The sequence below is a fragment of the Urocitellus parryii genome, chromosome X (assembly GCF_045843805.1).
Source record: "Urocitellus parryii isolate mUroPar1 chromosome X, mUroPar1.hap1, whole genome shotgun sequence".
Classification (NCBI taxonomy): domain Eukaryota; kingdom Metazoa; phylum Chordata; class Mammalia; order Rodentia; family Sciuridae; genus Urocitellus; species Urocitellus parryii.
The window spans coordinates 80,251,555-80,267,355 of NC_135547.1; the positions used below are offsets into that span (position 1 = coordinate 80,251,555).

General features: G+C 36.3%; 1 pseudogene; it reads left to right on the forward strand.

Annotated features, from left to right (window-relative positions):
- The window catches only part of LOC113194483 (ribosome biogenesis protein NSA2 homolog pseudogene), a 37,077-nt pseudogene extending 28,169 nt beyond the window's left edge, over window positions 1-8,908 (forward strand).
- The last annotated feature ends 6,893 nt before the right edge of the window (window positions 8,909-15,801 follow it).

Consider the following 15,801-nt stretch of genomic DNA (forward strand, 5'->3'; position numbering starts at 1 on the left):
TGAATTGGTTTTTTGACAAAGATGCCCAAAGTACTTAATGTGGAAATTAGTCTCTTGAACAAATGTTTCTGGGACAACTGGACAAACATATGCAAAAGATTGGATCTATACACAACTTCCAAACATAATGTACAAAATTTTAACTCAAAATGGATCACAGAATGAAATATAAGAGCTGAACCAATAAAATTTTTAAGAGAAGGGAATGAGAAGATGGGGAGGGCAAGGGTAAGTACAAGAGACTTAGTTGGATGGAGCAAACTAAACTCCAGGTATTTATAATTATGTCAAAATAAATCCTAAACTATTATGTACCAATTAAAAAACTTTTAAGAAAATATGAAGGGTTATGCTGCACAGCAAAGGAAATAATAAACAAAATCAAAAGCCATATACAGAATGAGAGAAAATATTTGCAAATACAATAGGAGGTTGATAGCCAAAATAAATGTTATACAATTCAAAAAATAATAGCAAAAAATAATAGCCCAACTTAAATAGACCTCAATAGACATTTTTCCAATGAAGACATATATTACTAATCATAAGGAAATAGTAATTCAAAACCAGAATGAGACATCATATCACATATGTCAAAATGACTATTATCAAAATGTTAAAAGATGGATTAGGGTGACATCAGGAAGAAAGCATAGTAAGGCATAGTAAAAGATCTCAGCCTTTGTTTTGCCCATAAAGAACAACTAGATAAGGGCTGAGGCTGTGGCTCAGTGGTATCATGCTTGCCTAGCATGTGTGAGGTACTGGGTTTGATTCTCAGCACCGCATATATAATTAAATGAATCAAATAAAGGTCTATACATATAAAAAAATTCTTAAAAAGAGAACAACTAGATAGCCCTCCATAAATGGAAAATAACTCTGGAAGAGCTCAGGAATTCATTTAAGAAGCTACAACACCACAATGGAAGAAAAAAATTGATAATAACTACACAAATAGGATTCAAAAAACACTTTCATTTTCCCTGCATCATCACATCCCCCAAACCAGACTGCTCAGATCTCTCTGGCATTGATTTTACCTGACAGTAGAAAGGAGAGTTAGGGGGCTATGAATAATCAACTTCTTCAACCTTTCAGGGCACTGCCCAAGTGGATAACTTCAATGGCACCTTACCCAGATTCCTGTGGAGACTGGCAAACCTGAGAAATCTAGAGAAAGCTGGAACAAAGAAGGATGGCAGATATCAGTATCAACATAAGGCAGGAGCCATTTCAGTCCACAGTGGCCTATTTGGAGGATATCAACAGCCCGTGGAGTTGCTTTACACACAACTTTCACTACAAAAGACCCAGCAAAGTTCACCATTATAAACCCCACATGCCTGTGCAATAGAAACCCCCTCAGCTTTTGCTACTAAAGAAATCAACAGCCAGCACAGCCACAGCAGACCCACTGTACCACCACAGAAGGCTCCTATAGTTTTTTACCTTCACAGTCCCAAAGTACTTGATTCATAACCCCTCTCCCTACTCCTGCCCCAGTTGCTATAGCCATGAGCATCCCGGCCAAGGGACCCAGCATAGTTGTCATATGCATTCCCACAAATGCCCCTGGATTCCTGCCACAAGCCCTTGCTCCCACCACCACATGTGCACCCACAGCTAATCTCTGTAGCTGGGTTTATGCACACCACCAGTTCTAGCCCCCACAGCTGGCCATGCACAAACAGCCAGGACCAACTCCTATCATCAGCCCCATTGTGCTTATGTTCACAGTTAGCCCCTAGAGCTGTACACAGGCTTGCCACCAGCCCAGGCCCTCCACACCTGCACATGCAAACACAGTTGACTCTGCTTTCCAGCACTAGCACAAACTAATGCACTTTACCCCTTTACTTGGCCCTTGCATTGGCAAGTGTTAGTCAGCTTCTGTTAACATAGCGAAATACCTAAGATTACCAACTTATACTGAGGAAAGTGTTGTTTGGCTCATAGTTTTGGAGGCTCCAATCCATGAACAAATGCTTTGGGAGTATGATAGCACAGGACATCCTGGTAGGAGAACGTGACAGGGCAAGCCATTCACCCTAAGGTTAGAAATATGAAAAAGAGAGGAAGATGAAGAGACTGAAGTCTTACAATCAATCCTTCAATGATCTAATTTCTGCCCATGAGGTTTTTAAAGTTTCCACCACCTCCCAATTGCACTACAGGCTGAGGACCAGTCCTTTAATTCGTGGGCCTTAAGGGGACATTCAAGATCCAAACTATAGCAGACACACAAGAACACTACCAGGTAATCCCAGAGGCTTGGGAGGCTGAGACTGGAAGGTTGCAAGTTCAAAGTCAGCCTCAGCCTCAGTAAAGCACTAAGCAATTCAGTGAGACCCTGTCTCTAAATAAAATGCAAAAGAGGCTGGGGATGTGGTTCAGTGATTGAGTGCCCCTGAGTTCAATCCCTGGTACCAAAAAAAAAAAAAAAAGAACCCCACCAGGTTGGCCATTTCAGGTATACACACACACATGCCAGATCCCTATCACCAGTGCACACCTGAACACTGTACCATGCAACTGCATCCCATCATCCCAGACCACTATCACCAAACATGCATATACCACCAACCCTCATTGCCACACATGCCCCAAGAGTTGGCTCTGATCCCTACCCCTGGATCCAGCCAATGCCACCTTATACATGCTTGAAATTATCCCTGGATGCAACACATATATTTGAAGCTTGCCTCAGAGAAAGAAAAAGAAAAAAAAAAGAAATAGAGGCATATTTAAAGGAATAATGGATGAAAACTTCCCAAATCTGGAGAAAGACAAAGTTCCAGGTATGTTAAGCTCAATGATTTCCAAAGGATTCAGTTCAAAGAAGACTTCACCAAGATGGGTTATAATCATATTATCAAAAATCAAAGACCCAGAGAAAAGAGACCCCTCATATATATGGGAACCTCAATGAGACCATTAGCAGATTTCTACACAAAAACTGTGCAGGCCAGGAGAGAGTGAGATGATATATTCAAAATGTTCAAAGTAATACTAAAGAGAGTTTTTCTAACTGAAACAAAATGCCACTAATTAATGATGTAAATATGAAAGAATAAAACTCACTGGTAGAGGTAAATATAGACTTAACATCATAATATTGTAATACTAGAAGGACAGTGTGTAAACCACTTTTATTTCTCGTATAAAGGTTAAGACAGAAGTATTAAAACTAACTATATCTAAAATAACTTAATTATCCATACACAATAAGAAAGTTGTAAACTGTGACATCAAAAATATAAAATTGGGGAAGTAAAAGTGCTGAGCTATTGTATGCAAAGCTGTTAAAAGATTAAAATAAACTGATAATAATTATAAAATGTTTTATCTAAGCCTATGGTTGCCACAAAGCAAAATCTATAGTAGATACCCTAAAGTTAAACAAAACAAAAACAATACTACAGAAAATTATAAAATAACAAAGGAAGACAACGATAGAGGAAGAAAGAAACAAAGCCTTTACAAAACAACCAGAAAGCAATTAATAAAATGATAACAGTAAATCCTTACCTACAAAAATTACTTTAGGGCTGAGGTTGTAGCTCAGTGGTAGAACACTTGCCTAACACATGTGAGGCCCTGGGTTTGATTCTCAGCATCACATATAAAATAAAGGTACATTGACAACTAAAACAAAAAACTTTTAAAATTTATTCTAAATGGGGGTGCTGGGGTTATGGCTCAGTGGTAGAGTGCCTGCCTAGCACATGTGAGGCACTGGGTTCGATTCTCAGCACCACATTAAAATGAAATAAAGATATTATGTCCACCTGCAACTAAAAAAGATAAACATTTTAAAAAATTTAAAAATTACTTTAAATGTAATAGACTACATTTAACAATCAAAAGACAAAGTGGCTGAATGTACATATGAATAAGACCCAACTATCTGCTACATATAGGAGAACTGCTTAATCTTTAAGGATATATGTAGACTGAAATTGAGGTAATGGAGAAAGATATACCATGTAAATGACAAATTAGATGAAACAGACCTCAAATCAGAAACTATCACAAGAGGAAGTCATATTAAGATGATAATTAAGTCAATTAATCAAGAATATACAAAAGTGGTAAATATTTATGCATATAAGTATACAAAGCAAATACTCAGAAATATGAAAGGAGTTATGAACAGCAATATATTAAGAGTAGAAGATGTCAATACTCTACTTCAATATAGCTCATCCAGACAGAAAATTAATAAGGTAACATTGGACTTGAACTATACTTTAGACCAAATACACCTAACAGACATATATAAAATATTTTATTCAACAAAAACATAATTCATATTCTTCTCAAGCAAACGAAGAACTTTCTCTAAGATAGATAATATGTCAGGCCACAAAACAAGTCCTAATGACTTTAAGAAGATTGAAATCATATCACATATCCACTTTGACCACAATGGTATGAAACTAGAATCAGTAACATGAAGAAAACTGTAAAATTCACAAATATATGAAAATAAAAGAGCCTCTTGAACAATAAATGAGCCAAAAAAGATAAAGAAATCAAAGGGGAAATGAAAAAAATCTTGATACAAACAAAAATAGAAATGCAGCATACCAAAGATTATGAGATGTACCTAAAGCCTAAGAGGGAGCTTTATAGTGAAAATGCCTACATTATAAAAGAAGGAACTTAAGTAAACAACCTAATGTTACACCTCAGGTAAAAACCTTAAGTAGAAAAAAGTAAGCCCATGGTTAATAGAAAGAAGAAAATAATACAAATGAGAGAAAAAAAAAGAAAAGAAACATAGTCAAGAAAATCCAAAGATGAGATCAATGAAATGAGTTGGTTTTGTGAAGATAAATAAAATTCACAAAATTTTAGATAAACTAAGAAAAATAAGAAAAGACTCAAATAAATAAAATCAGAAATGAAGAGGAGACATTACAACTGATAGCATAGAAATACAAAGGATCATAAGTGACCACTATGAAATTATACACCAACAAATGGAAAACATAAAGAAATGGAAAAATTGGTACAGGCAACCTATGAAGACTGAATCATGAATAAGTAGAAAAATCTGACCAGACTAATAATAGAAAGCAGTTTGAATCAGTAATATGAAGTCCCCACAAAAGAAAAGTTCAAGACTTAATGGCTTCACCTAAATTCTATGAAACATTTAAGGACTAATAACAAATCTCAAACTCTCCCCCAAAACTGAAAAGGATGGAACATTTCCAATTTTATTTTACAAGGCATTACCCTAATACCAACCAGACAAGCATACTGCAAGAAAAAAAAAATTACAGGCTAATATCTCTGAGAGACATATATGCAAAAATTCTTTTAAAAATACTAGGAAATCAAATTAAAAACATATTAAAATAATTGTACAGCATGGTCAAGTGGAATTTATCCCTGACATGTAAGGATCATAAAAAAAACATACAAATCAACAAATTTGATATATCACAGCAGAATGATGAGAAAATCATATCTCAAAAAATGCAGAAACATATGACAAAATTCAACATCTTTTCATGATTTTTTTTAAAAAATCAATAATTTGAGTATAGAAAGAATGAACTTCAACAAAACAGAGGCCCACAGCTAACATCATAGTCAATGTTGCAAAGCTAAGATCAGATGCCAGACAAGGATACCTACTCTTGCCACTTCTAAACATAGTATTAAAAGACCTCAGGCTTGGATCAAAGCTCAGTGGTAGAGTCTGCCTACTGTGCACAGATCCTGGGTTTAATACCAGCACTGAAATAAAAATAGAAGACCTAGCCCAAACAATTAGACATGGAAAAGAAATAAAAGGCTTTCAAATCATAAAGGAAGAAGTAAAATTGTCCCCAAAGCAGGCATCATCTTATATATTTAAAACCCTAAAGACTACCAAAAAAACATAAGAATTAATAAATGAATTCATGAAATTTTCAGGATACAAAATCAATATTTGAAAAAGTCAGTGCACTTCTATATACTAAAAATGAAATTACCCACAAAAAAGTGAAAATCTCATTCATAATAGCAGTAAAGAGTAAAGCCCATAGGAGTAAATTTACCCAAGGAGGCCCGGATATAGAATCCCCCAAATACTCATGTGTTGATCACTTGGTCTCCCAATGCACCAATGTTCAGAGATGGAGCTTTGGGAAGTTATTGGTCCATGAGGCTCTGACCTCATCAGTGGATTATTCCATGATACCTGAATGAACTACTGGAAGGTGATGGAAACTGTAGGCATGGTTGAAGTAAGAAAGTTGCTGAGGGCATGCCCTTGGGGATGATATCTTGTCCCAGTTCCCTTCCTCCTCCTTCCCCTCCTCCTCCTCCTTGTTCTTCTTTCTGTCTCTCCCTCCCTCACTCTGCTTCCCAGCTGCCATGAGCTGACAATTTTTCTCTGCCACACCCTTCCACCATGATGTTCTGCCTTGCCTCAGCCCCAAAGCAATGGAGCTAGCCAACCAAGGGCTGTATTTGAAACCATGAGCCAAAGTAAATCTTTCCTCCTTTAAGTTGTTATTGTCAGGTATTTTGATCACAGTGACAAAAACTGACTGAGGTAAAAGATCTCTTCACTGAAAACTATAAAACATTGATAAAAGAAATTGTAGAAGAAACAAATAAATGTAAATATATCTTATGTTCAAGATCAGAATTAATATTATTAAAGTATCCATACTGCCCAAAGAGAACTGCAAATCCATTGAAATACCTATCAAATTCCAATGACATGATTCACAGAATTATTTTTTTAATCCTAAAATTTGTATGGAACCCCAACAGATCCTGAATAATAAAAGCAATCCTGAAGAAATAAAAGATAAGGGCATCACACTTTCTAATTTCAAATTATATTACAAAGCTATAGTAATCAAAACACTAGGGTAGGGCTGGAGATATAGTTCAGTTGGTAGAGTGCTATATGTACAAGGCCCTGGGTTCAATCCCCATCAACACACACACACACACACACACACACACACACACACTCTCTCTCTCTCTGTTAGTGTCATAAGGGAAGACCCATAGACCAATGGAGCAGTATAGAGATCCCATAAAAAAACCTGCACACATACAGTCATCTAATCTTCAAAAATGGTGGCAAGAATTGGGGAGGATATTGAACAAACTACATGTGTTTTATTGCGTTATGTATTAATATATAACAACAAATCCCACCAATATGTACAACTATAATGCACCAATAAAAGGTGTGGAAGAAAAAAACTAATGACTCAAACACACAAATACTCGTGTGCATGCACACACACACACACACACACACACACACAAAGGTGGAAAGAGTATACAATGAGAAGATAGTCTCTTCAATAAATTTTTCTGAGAAAACTGGATATTTGCATGCAAAAGAATAAAACTGGAATCCTTATCTTGTACCATAAACATTAACTCAAAATGGATTAAAAATATAAACAAAACATCTGAAACCATAAAACTCCTAGGACAAGACATAGGGGGAAAACTCTGTAACATTGGTCTCTGCAACAATTGTTTTTTAAATTTGACACCAAAAGCACAGAAAACAAAAACAAAAATGAACAAGTAAGTAAAACTTCATCAATCTAAAAGATATTCTTCACAGCAAAGGAAGCAATCAACAAAATGAAGGCAACCTAGGAAAAGAAAATATTTTTGTAAACCCTGTATCCAATAAAGGATTAATACCTAAAATAGATAGAAATCACAATATAATAGGTAAAAAATAATAATCTATGTAAAATGGGGAAAAGACCTAAATAGACATTTTGGCAAAGAAGACATACAAATTGCCAATGGGTAAATGAAAAGATTCTGAACATAATTAATCATCAGAGAACTGCAAATCAAAACAACAATGAGCTATTTTTCCTGATGTGTGCTATGCAGAGTCACTCATCTCTGAAACCTGAAAATTGAGAGTTTCTTTGTACCCTGGTGGCTGTATCCAGTAGCTCTGTGACTGTTACAGAGCCACAAAATTGACATATTGAATTACTTTGTAAATGCTATTGATATCATTTGGACTAGCATGAGAAAAAAGAAAATGAAGCAAAGTTAGGAGGCTCATGAATGTTCAAAGAAGAAAAAAAGGATTGTGTTGAAGGCTAAACTACCTTAATCAGCAGCATGCTGAGAAAATAAAGAAAAAAAATGATTGAGATGTATGAAAAGAGACACACCAAACAAAAGAATGTTGAAAAGACTCCACAGGAAGCAGTATCTGCCTATCTGCTCCACAAAGACTATCAAGAGAAACTATTTCCCAATATGATTTTTAAAATGAAAAAAAGAAGGCAGGAAAATGGTAAGCCTCTCTACCCAAAGTTTGTGCCTAGAGAGGAACCTGAATATTAAAATTTACTTGAATGGAAAAAAAAGAAAAGACTGCATGGCTCTCAATGTCTGCTTTGTTGAAGATCGCATTATGAGAAAACCACCTAAATATAAAGATTAATTAAGACAATGGGCTTAAATTTCATGAAGGCCCATGTGACACATCCTGAACTGAAAGCCACCTTTTAAACCTGCCAATATTTAGTATAAAAAAGAATTGCTTCCCACCATCATGTACATCCATAAGAATGGGGTCCTAATTAGAATAAGATATATTCCATGCTTGTATAATTATATCAGAATGAATTCTATTGTCATGCATAACTAAAAAGAACCAATAAAATTAAAAATAGAAAACTATTTTTGTAGGAACATGACAAAAAATTTTAGAAAATAAAAGATAATTCCTCATCCCTACTATACTCAACTTTTGGTCTTATTACCAAAGACACTGTCAGTGAAATAAACAGGAGCAAGTTGGACATTGTGACACAAGGTGCCAAGGTTATTTGTGGGAAAATATGTCCAGGTTATCAGCAATCCTGAAAATGAATGCATAATGCAGTCTTACTGATTTGACAGCACTTTCATGAAGTGTCTCCTTATAATTATTGAACATTACAAACCAGGGAATCACCATTTCTATGATGTTTATGAATATTAACAAATAGCCTTGTGCATGTACAATCATCAAGAGAATTTTGTTTTGAGACAGGGTCTAATTATATTGCCCAGGTTTGTTTTGGTTCAACTGATGCTCCTGCCTCAACTCCCAGTACTGAGGACTACAGATGTACCATTACAGCTGGTTAATCAAAGAATTATTTATTAAGTTGTTGAAAATATTACAATAACCTTTTTAAAATAAGAAAACACCACGAGGACACAGTGGCATGTGCCTGTCATCCCAGCTACTTAGGAGGCTGAGGCAGAATGAGCACTTCAGCCCAGAAGTTCAACATCAGCCTGAGTAACATAGGCAGACTCCATCTCAAAAAATAACAATAATACAGGCCATGCATGGTGGCACATGCCTCTAATCACAACTTGGGAGACTGAGCCAGAAGGATCACAAGTTCAAAGCCAGCATCAGCAAATTAGCATCCCTGGATTCAATCCCCAGCACCAAAAAATAAATTGAATAATAATAAAAATATGAAAAATTCTTGAGATTTGATGTACATTATGGTGACTAATAATATTGTATAGAAGAAATTTGCTGAGAGAGTAGACCTCAAGTATTCTCATATTCACATTAAAAACATAAATGTTTGAGATGATAAATAAGTTGATTAGATTTTTCAATCGAATTAACATATAAATCATTTAATAATATATATGTACACCAAAAACATCAATTTTATACCTTAAATATAAGCAATGTTTATTTATGAATCATACCTCAATTTTAAAACACAGGGGTAATTCTTCATGACCTTACATTTGGAAGTGAATTCTTACTTATGAAAGCCAAAGCACAAACCACACAAAAGAAAAAAAATAGATAAATTGGACTTCTATTTTTAAAATTTTTATGCATAAAAGTACACTATTACAAAGTGAAAAGACAACCTACAGAATGAGAGAAAGTATTGGTAAACCACATATCTGATAAAGGTCTCATATTCAGAGTATTTAAGGAATGTTTACATCTCAACAACAGTAAGACAAACAACCCAATGAAAAATAGGCAAGGGACTTAAATAGATATTTCTCTAAGGAAGATATACAAACAGCCAATAAGTACAGGAAATGATGCTCAACAGTATTAGCCATCAGGGAAATGTGAATCAAAACCACATTGAGCTACCACTTCACACCCACCAGATGTTAAGTACTGGGGAGGAAGTGGAAAAATTAAACCCCTCATGCATTGCTGGTCAGAATCTCAAATGGTACACTGCTATGGAAATTAGTGTGGCATGTCTTCAAAAAGTTAAACAGTATTACCACGTGACCCACCAATTCAGCTTACACATATATTCCCCAAATTGAAAACAAGCATTATGAGGCCTTCGGTTTGATCCATGAACACCACAAAAAAGGAGGAGGAAGAAGAGAAGGAGAAGGAGGAGAAGGAGAAGGAGAAGCATTGAAATCAAGCACTCCAGGCAAGCATGTACTTTTACACAAATATTCATCAATAGTCCAAAGTTAGAAATAAACCAAATATGTCCATCAATGATGAACAGATGATAAACAAGTGTGGAATACAAACATAGTGAAAAATTATTTGTCCATAAAGATGAAGAACTGATAAAGGTTACAAGATGAATGAACCTCAAAAACATTATGCCTGGTAAATAAGCAGTACACAAAAAGTCATATATGGTATGAAGATATCAAATATCCAGAATAGGTAAATTCATAGTGATAGAAAGTCAGTATCAGGGGCTGGGGATGAGGCCCTGGGTTCAGTCCTCAGCACCACATAAAAATAAATGAATTAATTAAAGATATTGTATCCAACTACAACTAAAAAATAAATTTAAAAAAAGAAAGTAATTACCAGAGGATGGGGGGGGGTGAATGGGGCATAAATGATTAATGTGTATAGAGTTTTCTTTTGGGGTGATGTAATGTTTTAGAACTAGATAGAAGTGATGATTGCACAATGTTGTAAATATTCTACCTGCCACTATATCGAACACCTTGAAATAGTTAATTTTTTTTAAAGAGAGAGAAAAGAAAGAGAGAGAGAGAGAGAGAGAGAGAGAGAGAGAATTTTTTAATATTTATTTTTTATTTTTCGGTGGACACAACATCTTTATTTTATTTTTATGTGGTGCTGAGGATTGAACCCAGCACCCCGCACATGCCAGGTGATCACGCTACCGCTTGAGCCACATCCCGAGCCCCAGAAATAGTTAATTTTTGATATGTGAGTTTCACTTTCAAAACAATCATCAAAAAAAAGAGTAAATGAAACCTAATCATCCTGAGGACCTCTCTATGATTTACATAAATGTTTCAAAACCATGATTTAGAAACAGGTGAAGGCAGGAAAAAGATCCTTGGGATGGGTGTCTAGAAATCAGGATTTAGGATTGACTATTAATTAGCTTTGTAAGCTGAGGCAAGTTATGTAGCATCTTTGGATAGCTCTTGCATTTGCAAAAGGCAAAACCTCAAATTTGCTGCCTCTACAATAAAAACTTCAAAAGAGTCACCCGTAAGAATAGCCCTATAAAAAATCATACTCAGAAAAATACCCACCCAATCTCCTGGACTTGCTGGGAGTGACAGAATGAGTCAATGAGTGGGAATGCACTAGATAAAAAAGGGCTGGCTGGATTAAAAAGTAGCTAAATCTACCCATTTCATTCATTCAGAAAGCAATTTTTGAGTACCAAATATATACCAAACAGTGTACTAGGTACTGAGGCTACAGACAAGCAACTCAAAAAGTCATATACACTACTGTATGAGATAGGAAAACAGATAATTATAATAGGGTATGATAAAGATATATGATATGGAATGCAATGAGATTCTGTGGGATCACACAGGTATATAACCTCACTCAATATGGAAAGATGTCTGAGATGAAGTAATAAAAAGTTGCCAGGCAAAATAGTATGGAGAGAAGACTCAAACCAAGAAGATGGAGATGGTATAAACGGTTATGGATACCTTAAACAAATTGGTGTCTGCAGGGGACTTCAAACAGCTCAGCATTGCTGGAGCTTAAATAGCAAGAAAGAGAATGGCAAAAACAAAAGAAAAAAAAAAGTTTATGTGAAAGGATCATGCCGGATCTTACAGGCCCTGAAAGGAATTTAAACTTTCTCTTAAGAGGAATGGGAAGGGTGGGGGAACAAGGGAGAGAATTGAACAACAGCAGATGAGGTAGAGAGGGAAGATGGGAGGGGAGGGGAGGGGGGATAGTAGGGGATAGGAAAGGCAACAGAATACAACAGTCACTAATATGGCATTATGTAAAAATGTGGATGTGTAACTGATGTGATTCTGCAATTTGTATTGGGGTAAAAATGGGAGTTCATAACTCACTTGAATCAAATGTATGAAAGATGATGAAAGATGATATGTCATGAGCTTTGTAATGTTTTGAACAACCAATAAAAAAATAAATAAATAAATAAATAAATAAATAAATAAATAAAATTAAAAGAAAAAAAAAGAGGAATGGGAAGCCATTGAAGGATTTAAGGATCCAGAGTTCCATATCAGATTTATATTTTAAGATTATTTTGGCATTGTAGAGAATGAAGTAGAGGGGGCCCAGATTGGTGGTAGGGACATCAGGTAGGAGATAATGACAATAGTTCTGATCTAAAGTCATGAGGGTTTGGCCAGGTATGTTGGCTCACACCTGTAATCCCAGTGACTTGGAAGGCTAAGACAGGAGGATCACAAGTTTAAGGACAGCCTTAAAACTTAGTAAGGGGCTGGGGATGTAGCTCAAGCGGTAGCATGCTCGCCTGGTGTGCACGGGTCGCTGGGTTCAATCCTCAGCACCACATACAAATAAAGATGTTGTGTCCACCAAAAACTAAAAAATAAATATTAAAAAATCCCCCCCCTCTCTCTCCCTCTCTCTCTAAAAAAAAAAAAAAAAAAAAAAAAAAAAAAAAACAACTTAGTAAGACCCTGTCTCAAAATAAAATAAAATAAAAAGGGCTGGGGTATAGCTCAGTGGTAAAGAGCCCTTGGGTTCAAGTCCTACTAGAATAAAATAAAGCAATAAGGGTTTAAATAAAGGCAATGGAAATAGAGCAAAGCAGATGGAGTTGAAATATATTTAGGAGATAAAAATCAACAGGACTTGCTGAGGGATTTGGGTCTAGCAGGTAATGGAAGCTGGTGATATATGGATGACTTTATAGTTTCTAGGTTAGGTAGCTGGTAGATAATCATGCCACCAAGAAAAATTGGAAACTCAAGAGTAGGAACATGTTTATTAGTAATATGATGGAGTCCATGTTGAACATGTTAAGATTATGGTTCCTGTGGTGCATACAAGTGCCTTGATACATTATTTGCAACTTAGGAATGATAATGGACATATAGAATTGAGGGTCACCAGAATGTAAATAGTAGTTGAAACTTAGTGTCTCAAGAGATTATTTTAGATGATCTTTGGAGAATCTTCCAGCTTCAAGATTAAAAATCCTTCATTATACCTCCTCTTTTTCTTTCTTTTTGATGATATCCTATGGAAGAATAAAGATAAGTTTATAGGAAAGAATTGAATGGAGTAAAAGTGACAGCTTTATGGATCATAAATGGAAGACTGTTCTAGATAGGAAAGAAACATAGGCAGAAAGAAAATAGTTTAAGATCTTCAGGAGAAGCTGAACTGCACAGTCAGTCAGCTATTGGCACAGATATACAATGCTCCGAGCAGGCCATTTAGATCTTGATGTTGATCCAGACAAGACTGTCCCTACCCTTGACTTGGCACAACAAGTTGGCATCAGATACTGCTACCTTGAAGTTCATGCCTGTGGCTGCCAGCGCAGTGGCCCAGGAACTATGTTTAGAAGGCCATGTGCATGGCTTCTCTGCTCTGTATCCAAATGGAGGAAATTCACTTGGCTGATTTTCGGAAACACTCTCTAGGAGGAATGTGAAGCAGGTTTCTAATCTTGCTCTGCTTAGACATAAATTAAGATCTTGTTTGTTCAGAATGACTACTGCCCCATCCTGCCAGAAACTCCACTGTGCTCTCTGGGGTGTGCAACCTCTATTTATTAGGTTATTTTGTTGGCCAGGGGCTCACACTGTGCTTTGTTCTCTTTGCTCCGCCGCTCCCATGGACTGGCTGCCGAGCAAACCAGACGGTGACCCCTGATTCACTCTTCCATCAATTCTATTCATATCGCTTCGTTGTCTTTGGATGGCGTGACCAAGCACCTCAAAGCAGATGCTGGGAGCCTTGTGTACTGCTCCAGAGTGACAAGCTCCTCCCAGGCCCTGGAGACACATAGGAAATCCAGCTGCAAGGCCTCTCCTCCTGGCCCCACCCAACGATGGCAGTACAGTTGGGGACAAGGAACCCTGAAAATCTGGCTCTCCTAGACTTCAGACATCAGCAAGTCTGGCCCTGTTTGAATGCAGAAAAGGCAAATGCCTACAAGGGATTTTGAGGGGAACCAAAAACTCTCAGTATCCTGAAACATCTCCATTCACCTTCCCACACTCTAATATGCTTTGTTTAAGGTCCTGTGCCTTGAAAAACTACCCAGTGACAAATTTATATAGGTGAAAGGACCACAACTATGTACCAAATTACCTAGATTCTAGCCTCAACTCTGCTGTATGATCCTGGGAAAGTCCCATCCCTTTTGGGGGCCTCAATTTCTTCAATACATTATACAAGGAAGAAACTGTATGAGATCATTTGTAAGGCCCCCTATGTCTATAACATTTTGTATTTCTATGACCCAAATTCAAACTCAAATGCTACTTCACAGAGGCTGCCACTGAATTCATCAAAATTTATCTATCCATTTGTTTGAATTAACTAGGTACACCAACAGAAAAAGAATCAAGGGCATGGATTGGTCATATGGATGTCCCAGAGGCACACAAACCCTTTATGAAAATGAATTCTGACAAGACAATCCTCAACTTCCTTTCTGCCCTGTTTATCTCACATCTATCCCATCCATATCCCCCTACTCTCCACTACTGGCCATCTTGACTGAGAAAAGGTAAATACCAACCAGAAGTTGAAGAAGCACTTTAAAGAAGATGAACAAAACCATCCAGGTTGGGAAAGTAAATCCAAATCTTAGATGAACTGTTTTATAAAGAGGTCCAGATTGAGGCCCCATTTAGAAAGCCGCCCCAAGGTGCTATGCAATAGAAGGGCAGAAGGTGGCTTTCCCCAAATGGAGGTGAGTTATGTGTCTAAAAGCCTAGGAAAGCAACCACTAGATGTTATATCATCTCAGAGAGGAAGGAAAAGCTAGAGCCTGGAATCCCAGATATTCTACCCTGGCTTTTTCAGGATAGCCTAGAGAAGTATAATAATAATAATGATGATGATGATGATAATAATAATAATAATAATAATGGCTGCTAACAATATTATTATATTTACTAAGTGCCAGGCAATACTCTTAAGTATAAATTGAAGTGGAAACAATTGTAAATTAAAATAATTATTCCTTATAACATTCCTATAAGTATTTATCATCATCATCATCATCCTCATTTTACAGATAAGGAGAATAAAACAGAGAGGTTAAGTAATTTTTTTAAAGTCAAACTACCAGGAAAGTGTGCATCCAGCGCAATAAAAGTAGGTAATCCAGTAAAGGAGAAAATTATCATCTCAAATGACACAGATCAGAGCTGAAAAGATCTTCATTTTTTATGAGGGAATTGAGATGAAAGAAATTTACTCAATGTAACATGATGAAAAATTAAGAGTATAAAAGCGTCAGAACTGGAACCCTGATCTGCTGATTCCCAACCCAGTACTCTCACCACTACTGC